This window comes from Amblyomma americanum, chromosome 9 (assembly GCF_052857255.1).
Source record: "Amblyomma americanum isolate KBUSLIRL-KWMA chromosome 9, ASM5285725v1, whole genome shotgun sequence".
NCBI lineage: Eukaryota > Metazoa > Arthropoda > Arachnida > Ixodida > Ixodidae > Amblyomma > Amblyomma americanum.
In genome coordinates, this window is record NC_135505.1 from 48,752,524 (window position 1) to 48,769,660 (window position 17,137).

A 17,137-nucleotide genomic window follows, 5' to 3' on the forward strand; every position below is an offset into this window, starting at 1 on the left:
GGCTGCCAAGTCACGTGGGAGAATGATGTCTTCCCCTCCTTTCTGTTTTTCACTCGGTGGAATTCCTGTGTGGAGCTAAAGAAGTCACCAAGTTTCCAAGGTGTCATAAATGTAGTATGCGATTATTTATAATTAAAACAACAAGGAAGACAAATATTTTCATCGGCCGCGGTATTTCTTTAATCGAGGCGGCGCTGCTCGAGCACACGTGGTACTCTTCATCTCTCCATTCAAGTTATTCAAGGTACTGGCGGTGGCTTCGCGTGGGAGTTGAGAAGTTATGCTTGCTTGCTTTGCGTTATTGGAGAACTTTGGACTATGTAGCGCTTTTGAGCCACGAGCTAAAAACTTCGCGTGGTCAGCATGCCGAGTGCAAGCGTGTGTGTGCGGTCTGTTGTTTATTATCGTGTGTAAGCGTCGCGCTGCATTTGTCTGTGCGGGCAATCACGTGTGCCGCTCGCTACAGCGCCATCAACAAAAGCGGCCTGTCTGTCCTTGGGAAGCAGTACGGAGAGAAGCTCGCCAAGAAAATAGCGACACCCGAATGACAACTGCACAAGCGGGAGGAAACAACGGCATGCGTGTCACGCTGCATTCCTGGAGCTACATTGGCGTAGACGTTCCGTCTCGACGTAGCCTCTGCAGTACTGACTGGACGTCGTCCCAGCAGTCATAGCAGCTGACTTGTCCTTTCAGGCCTTCTCTACGACTGTGTTCCAGTGTGAGTAGTGAGCACAAAGAATGCTGCGTTGTTGGTCAGTTTGTTTTGTTTTAAGGTCATGCCAACATCGCCTCTGCGAGTGCGTTTTATCGATGAACGGGCAGCACCTAGGTGACACTTTAGTGCGTTCCACCCATGGTAGTTAAGTGGCACACGTGCTTGAGCTTCACTTGGCTGTCCAAAGGTTCGAAACCTATAGCAGGAGGCTTGAACCTAAATTAAAAAAAACGCAATATGTTCAAGAACTGAAAAATTGTTATGGTCATCTTGTGATGCAGTAGCTACCATCAGTCTTTATTTGCCTCTCTACCCCAAGTAAGTGGGGCTCGTGGGAGGTCAAAGTAGGCGTTCGTTTAACAATGAAAATGTTTCTAAGGATAAAGGAGTATTGACCAGCTTCGCTGTATTTGCATTTTATGCTTGAAAATAGTGGTAATTGACTGGGTGGCCACTTCATGTCGTTGCCATTACACGATGATTTCGCTAGTGACAAATTTTGCTCCCCAAATGCTCGATGATGACCATCTGTTTTTCTGCTTGTTGTCGCAGAATGATCCACGCCTTGCTTTCTTGCTTCTATGCAGATGATCGACTTTGTGAAACTCTTGCGAGCACCACTCCTGAAGAGAACTCATCTCTTCAGGTAGCTCTGCCTTTGTGTAAATGTGTGTTACTTATTTATTTATTTATCCACAGCGCCATGTCTGGCATCACATCGGGGGGGGGGGGGGGGGGGGGGGGGGGTGTGAAAGAGTAAAAAGTACAACACGAAAATATAGGAGAATGTCCATGAGCAACAATCAAAGCAAGAATGATCACAAATTTGCAGGAAAGGTTTCATTTTCTATAAAATTAATTGGCAGCAATGATGTGCAGTGCGTGGGCATCTGTGAGTTACGCAATAAAAAGGAAGCGTGAGAGGCAGCCTCCAGTGTTCCTGATACTCTCCCCTACTGCGGTAAAGAGGAAAGCCTGCTATGCTTTGCTTGACTGCCCTGTGCTGTTTAACTATGAGGCATTGTTCGCAGAGGAGACGCAGAAACACCAGGACTCGCAATGACCTATTCGCATTTGCTTCACATGGTAGCCTTGAATATGTGTGTTCTGACTCTAGTGTTGGCCATGAGCCGTGAGCCCTAAGCAATAAGTAAATTTTATTATTCCTGCAGGCGCCTGGCAGGTTGCTACCCAGAGCTGTCCTCCGCACTGAGTACTTACTTTAGAGCTTCTATGCTTTAATCTCTTGTGGGAAATGAGAAACAGAACCAGTTAGACCAGCTCACGGAGGCTGTGAGCATGTGGGTGAAGGTCACGGCATGTATTTTGCATGTAAATTTTTCTTGTGAGTTGTGTGCTGCCGTTTTTCTTCTTTATTTCGGTGTATGGTCTCATCACTCTGTGTAATCCCTTTTGTGCACATGAACTAAGCTGGACGCAGTTTTAATGCTGACTAGCATAATGGCTACCATTAAAACACCAGAAAATAAAATTGCTGCTTGTCACAAGGAACTGAAATATATGTTTGTGATTTGCTTTTATTGATGAAACTGTCACTCGAGCAGAGATAAGTAGAACTGGCTCAGAGGCATCTGGATTGAGTTAAGTATGCTTCTGTTTGTACTGTAAAATGTGACATTTTGAAAGTTCTTGGTTTACTATGCATTAAAATGTTGAAGACACATCCAACGGTTAAAAAAGGTAAACTTCGTGTTACTATTTCAAGTTGTATGGGAGGCCTAAGAGTCGTCTGTGAGTTAAAGGAGAAAGATTGTAAACTCGAAGTAGGCATTATGGAAAGCACAACTAAGTGAGACGGAAGCGGAGTTAGGGTGGGAGGGTTTTTCATTTCACATATTTCACTGGATCAATGCGCTGCACAGAATTTATGTAGGCATTAATTTTGAAGTAAGGAACAATAATCTGTAGACTAGTTTTGGGTGCACAGGCCAGCTGGAAAGATGAGGCAATTCAGGGGATGGGAACTGGTTATCATGAAGGTTGTGGAAATTTGACTAGTTGTGATGGGTGGCTATAGTCGGATACAAGTTGAGAAATAAAGCGGCTTTTCCCTCACATTGGGCCCCGTTTGAGCCAATGGCATCAGCTGATTCTCATGAACCTGCTAGCATTACAATGCTGGCAGAGGCAGATGAAAGGTAATAGTTCCCTCTTTGCATTGTCGGGGATAGCCCCTTGCTGCATTGTTGTGCAACTTCCTGCGTTGTCATGCTACCATGGCAGTGAGAATTGGCTGAATCCATTTGCTGCAAGGGGTTCTTTGACAGGGAAAAGACATTTTTTTTTACTTGTATCCGACTATAGGGTTGTTCGGCTACTCATACTACGTTAGCATTGGTAGTTGGCAGGCCAGGATGTTGATGCACCTCGCCTCGTGATTAGATGCTAAGGGTCTAGGCACATAACTAGATAGGAGGGTAAATTTCACAAAGATGGCGAGATATTGAGAGATTTACTGCTCGATGGGCTGTTATCAACAAGTCTATAAGATGACTCGTCAGGATGTGAAGAGTGGTGTCTGCATTACAGCCTAAAAGGAAGGGCATTTCTGTATGAAGTTAAAGCTGAGCACTTCAAGTGTTGGTCTGGAATTAGAAGATGTGCGCAGCGTTTGCTGTTCCTGCATGTGGGACAGGGGTCGAGCGTGGCAGGAGCACAAGGTCTTACAAAGGGAGTTAGATGTACAGCAGGCCGTTGGTGTTCAAGAACAGAGACGTGGTTGAGGTGGGAAGCTCGTCTTTGAAAAAAAAAAAAGAATTTATTAATGAAGTCGCAGCTGTGAAATTTAGGACTCCCAGCCCTTAAGGCGGAGATTATATGCGTGCTCCTGTTCTTGCACTGATATCACCTTCCATTAACGTCTGACTGCAGTGGTGCATTGGGCATTTGCATTACATCAATTTTAATACGATATGCCATGCATAAATTCCTCTCATTCTGCCTCATATTACAAAGGAAACCCATGTTAGAAAGACATCAAGGAAGCCAAGGAGCATAGGGGTACCAAACTTTCTTTAATTTGTTGATGTCGGTCAATGGAAGAATAATAACATAATTAGTTTAAAGATAATTGATTAGAAAGAATAAAAACAACCACATGCTGCTGGTGGGATTCGAAACCACAGCCTTCTAATTTCATGTCCAGTGCTCAACCAGCTGAGGTTCTTTTATGCTCGTCACAAACAAGCACCTCTTTTCCCTTCCCTTGTGTGCCCATTTTAGAAGTGTTGCTTTTGCATTCCTTTGTGTAATTTTTCATAGTTCAGACATTTTTCTTGGTGCAAAGCTGTGCCCCAAGCACTGCTTCAAAGGGCAGCTCAGTGGAGTACCTTCGCAGAATTGAAGGAACAAAAAACATTCCCGTTAGCCTGCATGCAAAATGGAAAAGGAGCCAGCCGCAGTTGAGCCCAGATATATCGAACCTGGACATTTTGAAATATTGGCCATATCAAGCACACATATTATTCCCTTCAAAATCCTTTTTAAAAGTATGAGAGTTGTGCAGCATATTGGAACTCCTGTTTTGCCTGTCATTGGATATATCAGACTGTGCACCGTGCCTCTGCAATGGCCGCTGCTCCTAATGGCACTCTTCAATCACTTTTTGCCTGCACAGATGTGTTTGTTGAGAGGCCTTGGGCAGCTGCTAGCAGTGCTAGCGCTGTGAAGCTGTGTGACAATATGAATATACGTGGGGTGTGTATGAAGGTGACCTTTGTCTTCTCGCACTCATTTTCTATGCTATGTCGCTCTCATGCAGGAAAACCAAGCTAACTAAAACCTAGCGGTGGCCCTCACCCAGTTTGCTTCTCTGCTGTGTTCCGGAAACCAGCTGTACTTCAGTTCACATGATTAGTTATTCTAGTTATAGTATAATAGCAGCAAGATTAAACATCTAGGATAGGTAGCACCTAGTTGCAAAGAACAATCCGCTGGAGCTTCAGTTTGAAGCAGCTTAGGCCTAGCAAGGACTAGTGAGCGGTGCGTTGCCAGCAAGCCAGCAGGAGGCATGTCACTGCAGAAAGTGTGTCATTAGCATGGATGCAATTTATTCTTGCTTCTAGGTTACAGATAAGCTTATCTATTGCCATTTCTGTGTATCAGATTATCGATTTAATGAACTGTTACGGGATTCCCTTTAAGCCTGATATATCCGGGTTCTACTCTTTACTTGCGCTGCTCAACCAGTAATGCTTTTGCCTGGCACCAGGGGAGCAAAGCATGCTGACTGCATGGTGCAGGAAACAAGTGCTGTTTCCAGCCACCAATCATCAGCTGGTGTTTGAGCATTCAGCAAGCACACGCATGACAAGGGCTACTGATTCGCCCCTTAGAGGAGGCAGTTGCAACGTTGTGGTCTTGTATTGACCTATTGGAGACCATCAGAGGGAGAAGACTCGCAAACAGCTTAATGGCATCTTGGAAAAAAAGAGCGCAAAAGATGACAGACGTAGAAAGAAGAGACACCACAAGCGCTTTGTGCTGTACCAACTAGCTGCAGTCTGTTTGTGCTGTAGTGGATGTTAAAAACAGCCCCCCTGCCCCACCCTCCCTCCCCCTAGTGATATTTTTTCAAGTGACAGTCAGTCCTAAGCCAGATGTGCTTCTCTCCAGGGTTGGTGGCATCCTGTGCCACAGAGAAGTCCGGTCGATTCCCTGGCTGGGATTTAGGCGGGTCTGGCAGTACTCGGGCAGTCTGCACACCTCAGGTGAGACGACCTCGGTCAGTGGCCTCATCAGGTGAGTGTGCAGCTGCAGGTCAAGTCTTGACCAGTCTCGACTTGTTAACGCCTTATAGGGCAGCGGGAGATGTGTCCCATTTGCTTCAAGTGTCAGAAAACAGGAAATGGCTAATCTACGTACCATATTTTTGTGTGCGGAATACTGCTGAACCATCTTTGTGGACTGTCTTTGTGGAAACTGTCATCGTCGTCTCTGCACTGCTTGTAATCCAGGGGCGTGGCGGTAGCTGGTCCTCAGAAGAAGTCACAGGCAACAGGCCCGCCACAGCAGCAGCGTAGGCAGCAGGGGAGGGGAGGATGAGCAACAGCGCGCTGGGAGTGATGCGCGCGTGTCCGGGGCTTGCAGGATGCAAGCAGCTTGGCCTCTGACCAGCTGCAAGGCTAGCCAGAGGTGCAGGGAGGACTGTGCGGCAGCTGGGGCTGTCAGCAGGAGGCCACCACGTTGCCTGGACCACGCAGCGGCAGGTGGGAACCGCAGGAAACTGCTACTGGGTAGCAGCGTGGCAGGGAATGCTGTGTACCACCGTTTCCGGCGGCACGTAGAGGGCTCTTTCCACAGCAGAGGCGGCAGGCAACTGGCGCCACGAAGGCTGTCGGTCGTTACCAGGCGGCAGGTAGGAACTGCAGTGAACTGCTGCGGGGTAGCAGTGCGGCGGGGGACGCTGGATACCGCTGTTTCGAGTGACGCGTAGGGGGCTGTTTGGACAGCAGGAGCGTCAGGCAGCTGGCACCATGAGGACCGGCGGTCGTTTCTAGGAGCTCGGGACACGGGCCTAGGTGAACCGTCGGGAGCTGCAGCAGGATGGCAGCAGGACGGGGTCGCCTGGAAACCGCAGGGCATTTTATAAATCGACCTTCGAATAACCCGGGCAATTCTGTCGGTTCTTTGAACTCCGAATTAATGAGGTTTTACTAGCCATCATGTTATCTTTGTTTCCAGTCTTGTCATGTTATGGATTTCATTTTGCCTGACCACATTACAGGTTGGATACTGTTTAGGAGCGTACATTTCTGCGCGCGTCATGTTTTTTTTATATGGTGCTCAGACAGTCTAGTTTTGTTTATTTCAGTTGCAAAGGCCATACAGTGTTTGAAAAAAAAATATGAGCAACAATGTTTGTTTGTTTATTTTTTCTGAGTTTATTTTTGTGCTGACCATCAGATATTCGATATTCGATTCGATATTCGAAGCCATTTTTCTTCGTATTCGTATTTGAAAATTTCAATATTTGCACACCCCTAACTTATAATAATAATAACTTGTTTATTTCGGTTCATGAAATACGAAAACCGACCACATACAGGCTAAAGGTGTTGCAAACACCTGGCAAGGGCCTGTAGTCCTGGAATTGTCGTTTTCTTTGCATTCATGATCTTGCGGATGGATGGGCTGGCGTCTGCAGTAAACCTGCCGTCCTCCAACAGTTTCTAATGGTGGTTGGATTGACTTTCCACCACGACCCGGTAAGCATCTCTACGGCCTGTTTGACATTTATTGCTGTTATATGCCTTATTCGAAGGTTAATCAGCAGCCGCTGAACAAGATGCCTAAGAAGCACCATCTTTACGCTCTTGATTATCCCCTTATCCAGAGGCTGGAGTAGGGAAATTTCGGACTCTCTAGGGACAGCGAAAATTACCGAAAAATCAGGCAGTCTGGAAAATCAAATTCACCAAAATATTACGAACTTATTTGTCAATATGCCGGACGAAGGGTTCACTTGTATTGCACACATTCTAAAGCTCTTAATGTCTAAATTTCGCCGCGCGACATGTGCATAGACGACAAGTGGCGACCGCTATCACGAGCTCAGCCTGGGTGTACTGCCCTTGGCATGTCGCCGATGAATGCATGGATTGGGACAAAGTCTAGACGGGAGAGCGAATACGCCGCTGCGAGAACTGCGCTGCGCCCGCAGTACGATGGGTCCGGAACGAGAACGTTAGGATGGCGAAACAATAAGAACTGAGAAACGGCCGAAGCAAGCACTCCGTCGGCGTTGGCCTTCGTTATTAGGCCTAGCAACTAAAGCCAAAATCGGCATCATATCCGGTAATATGCACTCTGCTGTGGCTTCCGTATATTGAGAGGCATCTTGCCTGTCATCGAAAATCAGTTGTTTGCGGTTTTACAATAGAAGAGACAGGGTTGTGGTGCGTTTTGCCACAGGTACGCTCACCTTGCTTTGAAATGCACCACCATTTCCTTCCGTGCTCGCAGTCTACATGAAGCCGTACGCCTCCCACATGCTTCGTTGCTACCTCTTTCCGCACCCAGGACGAAAGACTGGGCACAGATGAGTTCCATGAACTTTGACTACTGTTCAAGTTCGTGCGGCAGAAGACATTCAAGAACAGTGCGAATTCGAAACCACGTGGGCAATGGGCTGACTCGCGCAAAATTCCAGTATCACAAGTTAAGAGGCTCCCTTTAAGCTTGAATTACATTTTGTTTGATCAAGTTTTTGATCTCTCCTGCAGTTTGAATGAATGAGATTCCACTGTACATATTGTATGTCGGCTTGGATATTGGTGGCACATGTGAACGGGGTCCAAAAAATGGAGCAGTCAGTTGCGATGTGCCCGAAATTTCAAGCGCTCTTATTAGGCATGTGCAAATAGTGAATATCAAGTTCGAAGAGAGTACGAAGCGGATATTCATTCTGTTAGAATATTTTCGAATCGAAGCGAAGCGAATGGTTTGCGAACGCAAACACAGCTGTAAAAAAAAATATTTAGACTGGAACTCATAGTTTCTAGAATTCACAAGGTAACTGAATGAAAGAAAAGCACAACTAGTACAAGAATCTAGAATAGTCTAGAATATTTATTGGCACTCCTGCATTCTCTTTGGCTCTTTGTCCGAGATGCTCACAGCATGTTGCTATGCAGAAACACCAACTGCTCCACATGTTGTGGAGGCAGGAGCTCCCGCCTTCCCGTGACAACATTTCCAGACGCTGAAAATAGCCTTTCACTAGACACCTGTGTTGCTGGTATCTCAGTGTATAATTGAGCGCCCTTTGCCAACTGTGGAAAGGTTTCCTTGCCACTGGTACTTCACGAGAGGTACGGATTTTCTGCTCTAGGCCTCAGAGGTGAGTGCAGGTAGTCCTCTAACTCTAGCAGTGGCCATCTTGATGCAGTGCTCATAGTGCTGGTCGAGGCCAAAGCTCCAAAAATGCTCCACACATCACTGTCGGTAGTTTTGTCAGGATGCTGACTGCTTCCAACCGTTCAAGCTCAGTGTTCACTTTCTCCTTCAAGGCATAGGGCACTTGTCGTGGCCTGCAGAACTTCGGTTGCACACCACTTTGAAGACGCAGTTTCAGTTTGATGTGCTTGAGTTTTCCAATGCTATCATCAAAGACGTCCCTGTGTTCTGCGAGGATCTTGTTCAGTTGATCTGCACGTGGCCCCAGTTGGTTGTCGATCCTCAATACACTGCTCAGCTCGAGAAGGTTGAAACGATTAATCCAGTCTCTTCCAAAGAGCGGAGGTCCTGGAGTGTCGACTACAAAGAACTGCACGCGTTGCGTTGACTTCCCAAACGTGACATTGGCTGTTGCCACACCGTTAGGGCTGAAGGCTTGACCAGTCAGCGTCTTGAACCGTACTGAAGTTCCCTCCAGAGGCAGATGAGAGAGATGCGCTTCGTACGTGGTTCTTGGCACCAGAGAATACTTGGATCCAGTGTCCATCTTCATTTCCAATGTGTGCCCTTCAATCTGTGGCTTCAGCCAGAGCGGACTGCTTTTGTTCCCATCGTCGACATGTGCCAGACGTTCAAATGCATCACTGTCTTGTTCAATGGCATGCACTTGACTTTTTGAAGCCTGCCTATTCTTGTAAGTAAGGCTTGACCGGTGTGGTGCTCTATTGGCGTCACTTGACTTGCTTTTACACGCGGTACTTATGTGGCCAACTTTATTGCACTTGTGGCAAACACTTGTGAGAAACTTGCATTTCGTCGATGGTGGATGCCCCTTGCGGTCACACCTGTAACATCGTCGTGCTTCCTTCTCGACATGAGCCACGGAAGCCGGCACTTCTTCCCTGCTTTTGAATTCGGCGATGTCCTTCACGGCAAGTTCATGTGCTACTGCTTCGTCAAGGGCGTGCTCTAGCGTAACCTTTTTTGCGGTTAGCAATCTCTTCTGGACTTGCACGTAGCGAAGACCGCACACAAATTTATCCCGCAGTGCCTGGTCCAAAAATGACCCAAAGTTGCAGTTCTGTGAAAGCCGCCCTTTCTATATACGACGACCAGTTTTCAACAGTGTCATCGAAACTGTCGAGCTTACCGATTAGCACTGCTTGAGCTGCCATTGTTCTCCCGCCCAGCGTAGGGCTCGCAGAGTTAGGCCTGACACTTCGTGTTTGTCAATGCTCTTCTTGCGGCTGCCAGTTACTGTCGCTTGATGTGGTGATCTTCAGGCCGTTCTTGGAGCGTTCTTGATCCCGTCCTCGTTGCCATTTGTTGTGTCTGCACTTCATTTATTGCACAACTAAGAACATGGTACAATACTGACACACAACATGGAAGCCATGCTGCCGTCACAACACACACACACAGCGTCAATACGCACGCATGCAGCTTGTGTCTACAGTTGCCAACACACGCACGGTACGCCGCTGCTTTTGGCACACAACAAAAACCACCAGCACTTGAAGACATGAAGCTGCTAATTTTGCTGGTTTGTGCATTATGCACCTTCTGAAGGTGTACAGCAGAAGTCTTATACCTTGACAACACATCTATCAAAATATGCGAAAAGGAAAGCATGAAAGAGCAGTTTCATTAGTGTGAAACACCTTACTGCATAAGCAAACACTGCTAGATACAAAATGACGGCACATTTGACTATGAGTAAGTACGGATGAGAAAAGTGATAGATACTATCTGACAAATTTAGGGTTTCTGGAAGGTCAATAGCAATTAAGAAAAAATAGCGTAGGTACTACACATGCTCCATTCATAAGTCCAAATGTATGAGAATGTCTTCTGTTTAAAGATTACCACGTGCAATTTCTTCATAGGCTACAACATCAAAACTTGATGCACAGATGCATATAAAACTTTTGATGCTTATTACAGCAGAACACAGCTGTAAAGCCAGTAAAAGAAATAAAAGAAAAATCAAATTCACAAGAAAAGACAACGGATGCTCTCATTTAGGCTGCCGTTTAATTTTAGAAGCTTGTGGAAAAGCTAAAAAAAGAAAACTTACTCTTCAAACTCGAAATATAACAGCCCCCAAGCCCAGACTTCTCGTTGTTCGCTTTTATTCGCTTGGTAACTTCTCTCGAGCGACTTCCATTTATTCTGCACTTGCAGAACTGTCAGCCGGCAGAAAAATTGTTTGTTTACAGCCTGTGCCAGCTTTTCCCACAGCTCTTTTCTTAACCTACAAAAGAAGATACTTTTGAATATATGCACATATAAATCGAGCGCTATTTTACTGTACCTGAACCGGCCTCGTTGATTTAGCTTTTTGTAGGTTCTGTGGGGTTGAATTGGGGAGATCAGTACGTTCTCCCCACTCAATCGCGGCTGACACGGTTCAAAGCCGCCCGGACCCCACCCCGTGATTGCGTACGCTACCGAGCGCACGCCAACCACCGCGGGCCTCGCTCTGAGGAAACAAAGGAACGACATTGGCTGACACAAACAGGCATTTATTGCTATAGAAACAATAACGCCAGCTAGCAACAAGGTACGCTAATGAATCGAGGTCGTCCGACTCACCAGCAAGGTTCCGAGCGAATGTTTGCCCACGCTAGGGCAAGGAATACTCCGAAGGCCGGATGGGACGAGTACGGGAGCCTGTCTCCCTGTCGCTTCCTCGCCCTGCCGGCGAAGAGCGGAGCCACGAGCGACACGTCCGCCCGCGCCGACGATCCCAGCCAAAGCGCCCCATCTCCCGCGCGCAGGCTTCAGCAGTCTCCCGCGCAGCGACGCTGGCGCCCTCTCTTGCCAGTTATTGTAACTGACAAGGGAATGTGTTCATCCTCGGGGTGAGACTGCTGCTGCACGGTGCCTCGCGGGAAAGCAAACACAAGGGGCTGCAGGGCAGGTCCCCACATCCCCCCAACCTTAAATAGACCCACGCGCCTGAAAGTACATGCTATGGAGGAGTCTCCTGGTCTTCATGTCCTTGAGGCATGTCTTGCAGCGGAGGTCACGCCGACCGCGTCCACACAGTTATCCGCGGTGTTCCGAAGGCGGCGTGAAGGTCTTCGCTGGGACGACTCACATGGCCCGTGGACTACCGTGTCTGCACGCCCGCGAATAGAAGGCCGGTGGGAAAACTTCAGGCCAGGATTCTGTAGTAGTCGCCAGGGCAGCAGCAGCCGGAGGTGACTGCTGACTGGTCTCGCTACAGCCGCCCCGGATGGATGTGGCGAACAGGATACAGGCCGCACCGTCGCAGCAGGTGGCAGCGAGACGATGTGTACTGGATAGCAAGCCTGGGTGGCTCCACCGGATCTGCAAAATTGCCGAAACGCTCTCGGTAGGCCTTCAACGTAGGTCACGGGAGGGGAAACGGCATCCGCAAGGGCCTCGTGGCACAATGCCTAACTCGCTAGCAAAACGTGTCGGCGGCTGTGCAAACGCAAAGTTCGAGTGAACAAAGCTCTTTCTTGAGTTGAACAAGACTGCTCAGTTCGCGCGTGGCTAAAAAAAAAAACGGGCGGGTAGCAAAGTGCACCTCCTCTCAACACCGCGGTCCGGTGGTCGTGCCTCTTCTGATGTGGTGCAGGCAGCTCCGAAAAGCAGTAGGCCTAACTACCACTACTACAACGACCGTGAACACAACAAAGACCCGAAACGGGTTACGTGCGCACAGCCGCGAGGAGACACCAGCTTTGTGGGTTGGTCTTGCCCCGCTCACTGCACAAAGCAGCTTCTGAGCGGTCGGCGCCCACCGTATCGGACGGTGTCGGAGCGCCCGGTGCCGAGCGGCAATACCAGCGAGCTCGTAGCGGCACCCGTGGCCCCAGGCCACCCGGCTCCCGGAGCCGCGACTCCCAGAGTCGAAAAAGAGACAGTAGAGAAAATATATACAGAAACTCGGACCACCTACGTGGCTTCCGTACACACTCGCTTCGGGCTCGGCAACTCCGCGGGCGCTAGGCCTCGCGCTGCCTCGATGCAGACGAAGTGATTGTCATGAAGAAACTCCAGGGAAATCTTAATTAAAAATGTGCTCAGCATGTCGAAAAGTTAAAACATGCTGCAGCGCAATACACCTCGCACTCAAGAAAGCATGCCGCAGGTCCTAGCGATCAAAATTCACTCTAGGCCTAGCACTTGTCAAGTCCAGACAAAGAGCGTTCCTCGAATTGAACTGACAGTCGTCCAATGTTCCAAGAGCGGGCCCCACGTTGGGCGCCCGATGTGGGGTTGAATTTGGGGAGATCAGGAGGTCTCCTCGATTTGGCTACACTTTTTACACTGGTTCACAAAAGTTCCGTGCAAGTGTAGCGCTAGTTCTGAAAGTGTAAGTGTAGCTAGACACTAGCACTCTCAGTGTAGCGGCCAAATCGAGTGTGAAAGTGCAGGAGTGTGTAAGCCTTCGTCTGCTGCGGCGGCTGCGGCCATTCCTCCACGCATTTGAAAGGTGCGCAGCGTTTTGTTTGTGGTGGTAAACCTGTGCGGTGTGGAAAATGGAGCATCTGGTGGCAGCGGCAATGGAGCTCGTTGACTCGGACAGTGATGACGAATTTAACACCATCCTTTATGTTGCCTTGTGCAAAGTGGCGAGGGTTGAGCGTCATCGAGTGAACGGCTACTTCGAACTGGTGACAACAAAGTACTTCGACTTTGAATTTAAGAAACTGCTTAGTCTTTCGCGTGAAACCTTTGAGGACTTGTGCAAGTGGTTTCAACTATCACCGTATTATCCAAAATGTGTTTCGGGTCGTCCTCAGATCACAGCAGAGAAAAGTTGCTTGATTACATTGTGCTACATTGGAGCTCAAACAAGTATGTATTCAGTTGCTGATAGATTCGACGTATCCGAGTCGTCGGTTGTGCTGTGCACACAAAGGGGGCTAAATTTTATGCACTCAATCAGCGATGAGGTAATATGCTGGCCAAGCGCTGCTGACATAGCCCGCAGTAAAACGGCCTTACTGTCGAAAAGCAGGGAGAAAGGTCCCCGCAATACCGTCGGATGTATCGATGGCTGTCATGTCGAAATTCTGAAGCCTGAGGAATCAACTGCATCTTACATCAATAGGAAGAAATTTCTTTCGATAGTACTTCAATGTGTATGCAACGACCAAAACAAGTTTCTGGATGTATTTATTGGATTCCCTGGTTCAGCACACAATTCTCAAGTTTTGCGGGAAAGCACATTTTTTGAGGAAGCTGCGGCCAAAAATGGCGACTCTTATATACTCGGAGATTCCGCATATCCCCTTCTGCCTTGGCTTTTAACGCCATACAAGGACAATGGCTCAAGCTTTCCAGCATGGAAGAAAAGATTCAACAAGTTTCACAGCCAACAGAGAGTTGCCATTGAGAACGCCTTCGGGCTTCTGAAGCAACGTTTCAGACGATTATACCTTGTCGACGCAAAGACAATCATGCAGTGTTGTCGTGTGTACTTCATAACATGTGTAATTCTGAGAGTGTCTTCATTGCAGACCTTGGAGACCTGCCTACTCATGATGATGTTGGTAATAATGAAGAGACCAGCGAGAGTGACGCAAATGCAGGACATTGTGAAAGCCGAAGGAAGCTAATAGCCCAGCACCAGTGCTGACCGAAAAAGAATGCACATAGGAGCAGTGCGAACTTGAACTCGATGTTCATTTATTTTTCGCCTCAGCGGCTTTCATTAGGCGCTCAAGAAGATGCATTTTCTCCTCACGCTGCTTCTTCTTCTCGGCCATCGCTTTTTGCAGCACCTTTATGAGGCCGCCAAGTGCGGTTTTATCCTCCCGGCTATGTCGCCTAGCTGGTGTTGCTTCGGTGCTGCGGGAGGGCTTAGGGGGCTCGTCCTCTTCATCATCAGGCCCATTGGTGGGCAACATGTTCTCTTCTTCCCTATTACTTTAATTAATAAAGTTTCATTAATTTAAACATAACAAAATTGTTCGTTCCATGCTATAACTATGCAAAAGGAGTGGCAGAGAAATTTGCTTTTGGGTAGCTTGGTTTCTCGCCATTCCTGCAAGCAGAGCAGCACACATAGCGTATTTAGGAGCCAGAGAGGTCACTACAAAAAGAAGTGAAAACTTAATTGCAGATCCAAGAAGGTATTATTTATGTGAATTGTAGAATATTAAGCATTCATTAATTAGTCAAGGTGATTTCTCTGTACAGGCCTCCACGACAGACACATATGCATGCAAGCATGCGAAAGCAAATTAGAGCCACAACTAAACCATGCCAGTTAACATTATGTGAACATAATAAGATGGCACAATATTAAAATATTTCATCCGAGAAAAAATGAAGTGTTTAATTGTAAACTTCCTGGTGTATTCTTCCTGGTGCAAGCAATGCCACAGGGGTGATGTGGTGCTCTCTTTCTAGCACCTCGGAGAGTTCCCTGTAAAAAAAAATACGTCAAAGATCATCTTTTGAGGATACCTACTTGAACAAACAACTGAAATGTCTGCTGTCCTCACCGTACGTACAAGCAGGCTGCTCGCGAATGTCCGGACGAGCCATTTTTAACTTTCGATTTCTTGTACGCCCTCTCCATCGTTTTCCATTTATTTTCCACCTGCAGTGGTGTCAGGTGGCAGCCAAATTCACGGTTGATTTGGTCTCTAAGCTTCTCTCACAAGGCCTTTTTTTGTCTTGAGAAAAGATTTTTCCAAGCGTTAGTACCTTACTGTTAAGTTTTTGCATAAGGATAGCATCAGATACAGCATGTTCCAAGCTTAAAGGATGTAGCATCAGTTACAGCACGTTCCAAGCTTATACCATGGACCTGTGTGCTTTTGTGTAACTTTTAATAACAATGAACAATGAAAAACAATGAATGATGTGCTTCTAGAAGTAGATAGTAAACATATCCATTGCCAGTACGCCGAGCCATAGCTTACGGCTGAGAAAACACTGTGCGCTCTAAACTTAAGCAACAAAATCTGAAAGGTTGACACAAAGTGCGCCAATGATGCGTTGCAGAAATCAGAAATATGCACTATCTGGCGCATAAGCACGTGTCATTACGGCATTTCACACGCTGCGACTTACCTAAAGCCACCCTTTCTGCCAATGTTATCCTTGGCTTCCTTATATTTTGTAATCAGGAACATTGATTTCCTGTCGTTCCACGCATCGCGTTCGCCGTGGCCCGACGGTGGCGGCGAATAACACGACGGCCCTGGCGACGGCGTGGGCTGCCAGACTGCCGGCGGCGTGGTCTGCCGAAGAGGCGACGGCGCGAGCCGACTGCCATCCTCAATGACAGCCGGTACCGTCGGTGGAGGTGTATTGTGAATAGGTTCTTCCACACGTAGCACACTGATGCGAAGGCCGCCTAGGAAAGTAAAATAACTTGCAGCACGTCACAAACGGCAACATAGCCCACGTGCTTAACCAATAACAGTACTCACCTTCCGTTTCATAAAGGAATCTATCATCGTTTTCCATGTGCGTGCCGTGCTCGTCAAGCACGGCGTATGCCCGTGTCTCGACGCCGTCGATCAAGACGAGCATGGCTGCGGAAACGTCTGCTACGGCCATGGCTTTACACGAACTGCACTCGCCGAACTCGTAGTGTAGAAGTGTAGACGAACTCGTGTAGCGCTTGGCCAAATCGAGTGCCGAAGTGCAGGTGGCGCTGGCTACACTAACAAATCGAGTACGCGAGTGTAGCACTCCCTACACTAGTGTAGAAAGTGTAGCCAAATCGAGGAGACCTAGTATGTTCTCCCCACTCAATCGCGGCTGACACAGTTCAAAGCCGCCCGGACCCCACCCCGTGATCGCGTACACTACTGAGCGCACGCCAACCATGGCGGGCCTCACTCTGAGGGAACAAAGGAACAACACATTGGCTGACACAAACAGGCATTTATTGGTATAGAAACAATAATGCCAGCTAGCAACAAGGTACGCTAATGAATTGAGGTCGTACGACTCACCAGCAAGGTTCCGACCGAATGTTCGCCCACACTAGGGCAAGGAATACTCCGAAGGCCGCACGGGACGAGTACGGGGGCCTGTCTCCCTGTCGCTTCCTTGCCCCGCCGGCGAGGAGGAGGAGGAAAAACATTTATTCAGAGCACAAAAACTGGGTGGGTTCAGTACGAGAACCCATTGGTCGCCATCATAATCCGGCCCCTCTCAACCAGCAATTTCTGGTCGAGTGGGCTGTGGCTATGAAGGGTTGCCTCCCAGCGCTCATGAGTCGGATCGGGATTGCTGTCCAAGTCTGGGTTTTCTTGACATTCCCAAACCGCATGAAAGAGTGTGCCAACTGCTCCACAGAAGGGGCAGGACGAATTGTAGGTTTCTGGGTACCATTTACTCATTAGGTAAGGATTGGGCAGAGTATTAGTTTGTAGTCGCCTGATTATGTGCTCTTCACATTTACTTAGGGTTTTGTGAGGAAGAGGATATTCCCTTCTTGTGATCTTATAGTACTTCGTAATTTATGCGTAGTTTAGTAAGGGTGAGGGGTTGTCA

General features: G+C 47.9%; 1 long non-coding RNA gene across 4 annotated transcripts in view; it reads left to right on the plus strand.

Moving 5' to 3' along the window:
- Positions 1–246: 246 nt before the first annotated feature.
- The window catches only part of LOC144104435 (uncharacterized), a 70,392-nt gene continuing 53,501 nt past the window's right edge, over positions 247–17,137 (plus strand). Inside the window, exons 1-3 of one of the 4 annotated variants that reach the window (XR_013308527.1) lie at positions 247–721; positions 1,306–1,364; positions 5,354–5,479. This is a non-coding gene — a long non-coding RNA (uncharacterized LOC144104435). The remainder of the gene's footprint in view (positions 722–1,305; positions 1,365–5,353; positions 5,480–17,137) is intronic. The other 3 variants (XR_013308528.1, XR_013308530.1, XR_013308529.1) reach the window with 3 other exon arrangements.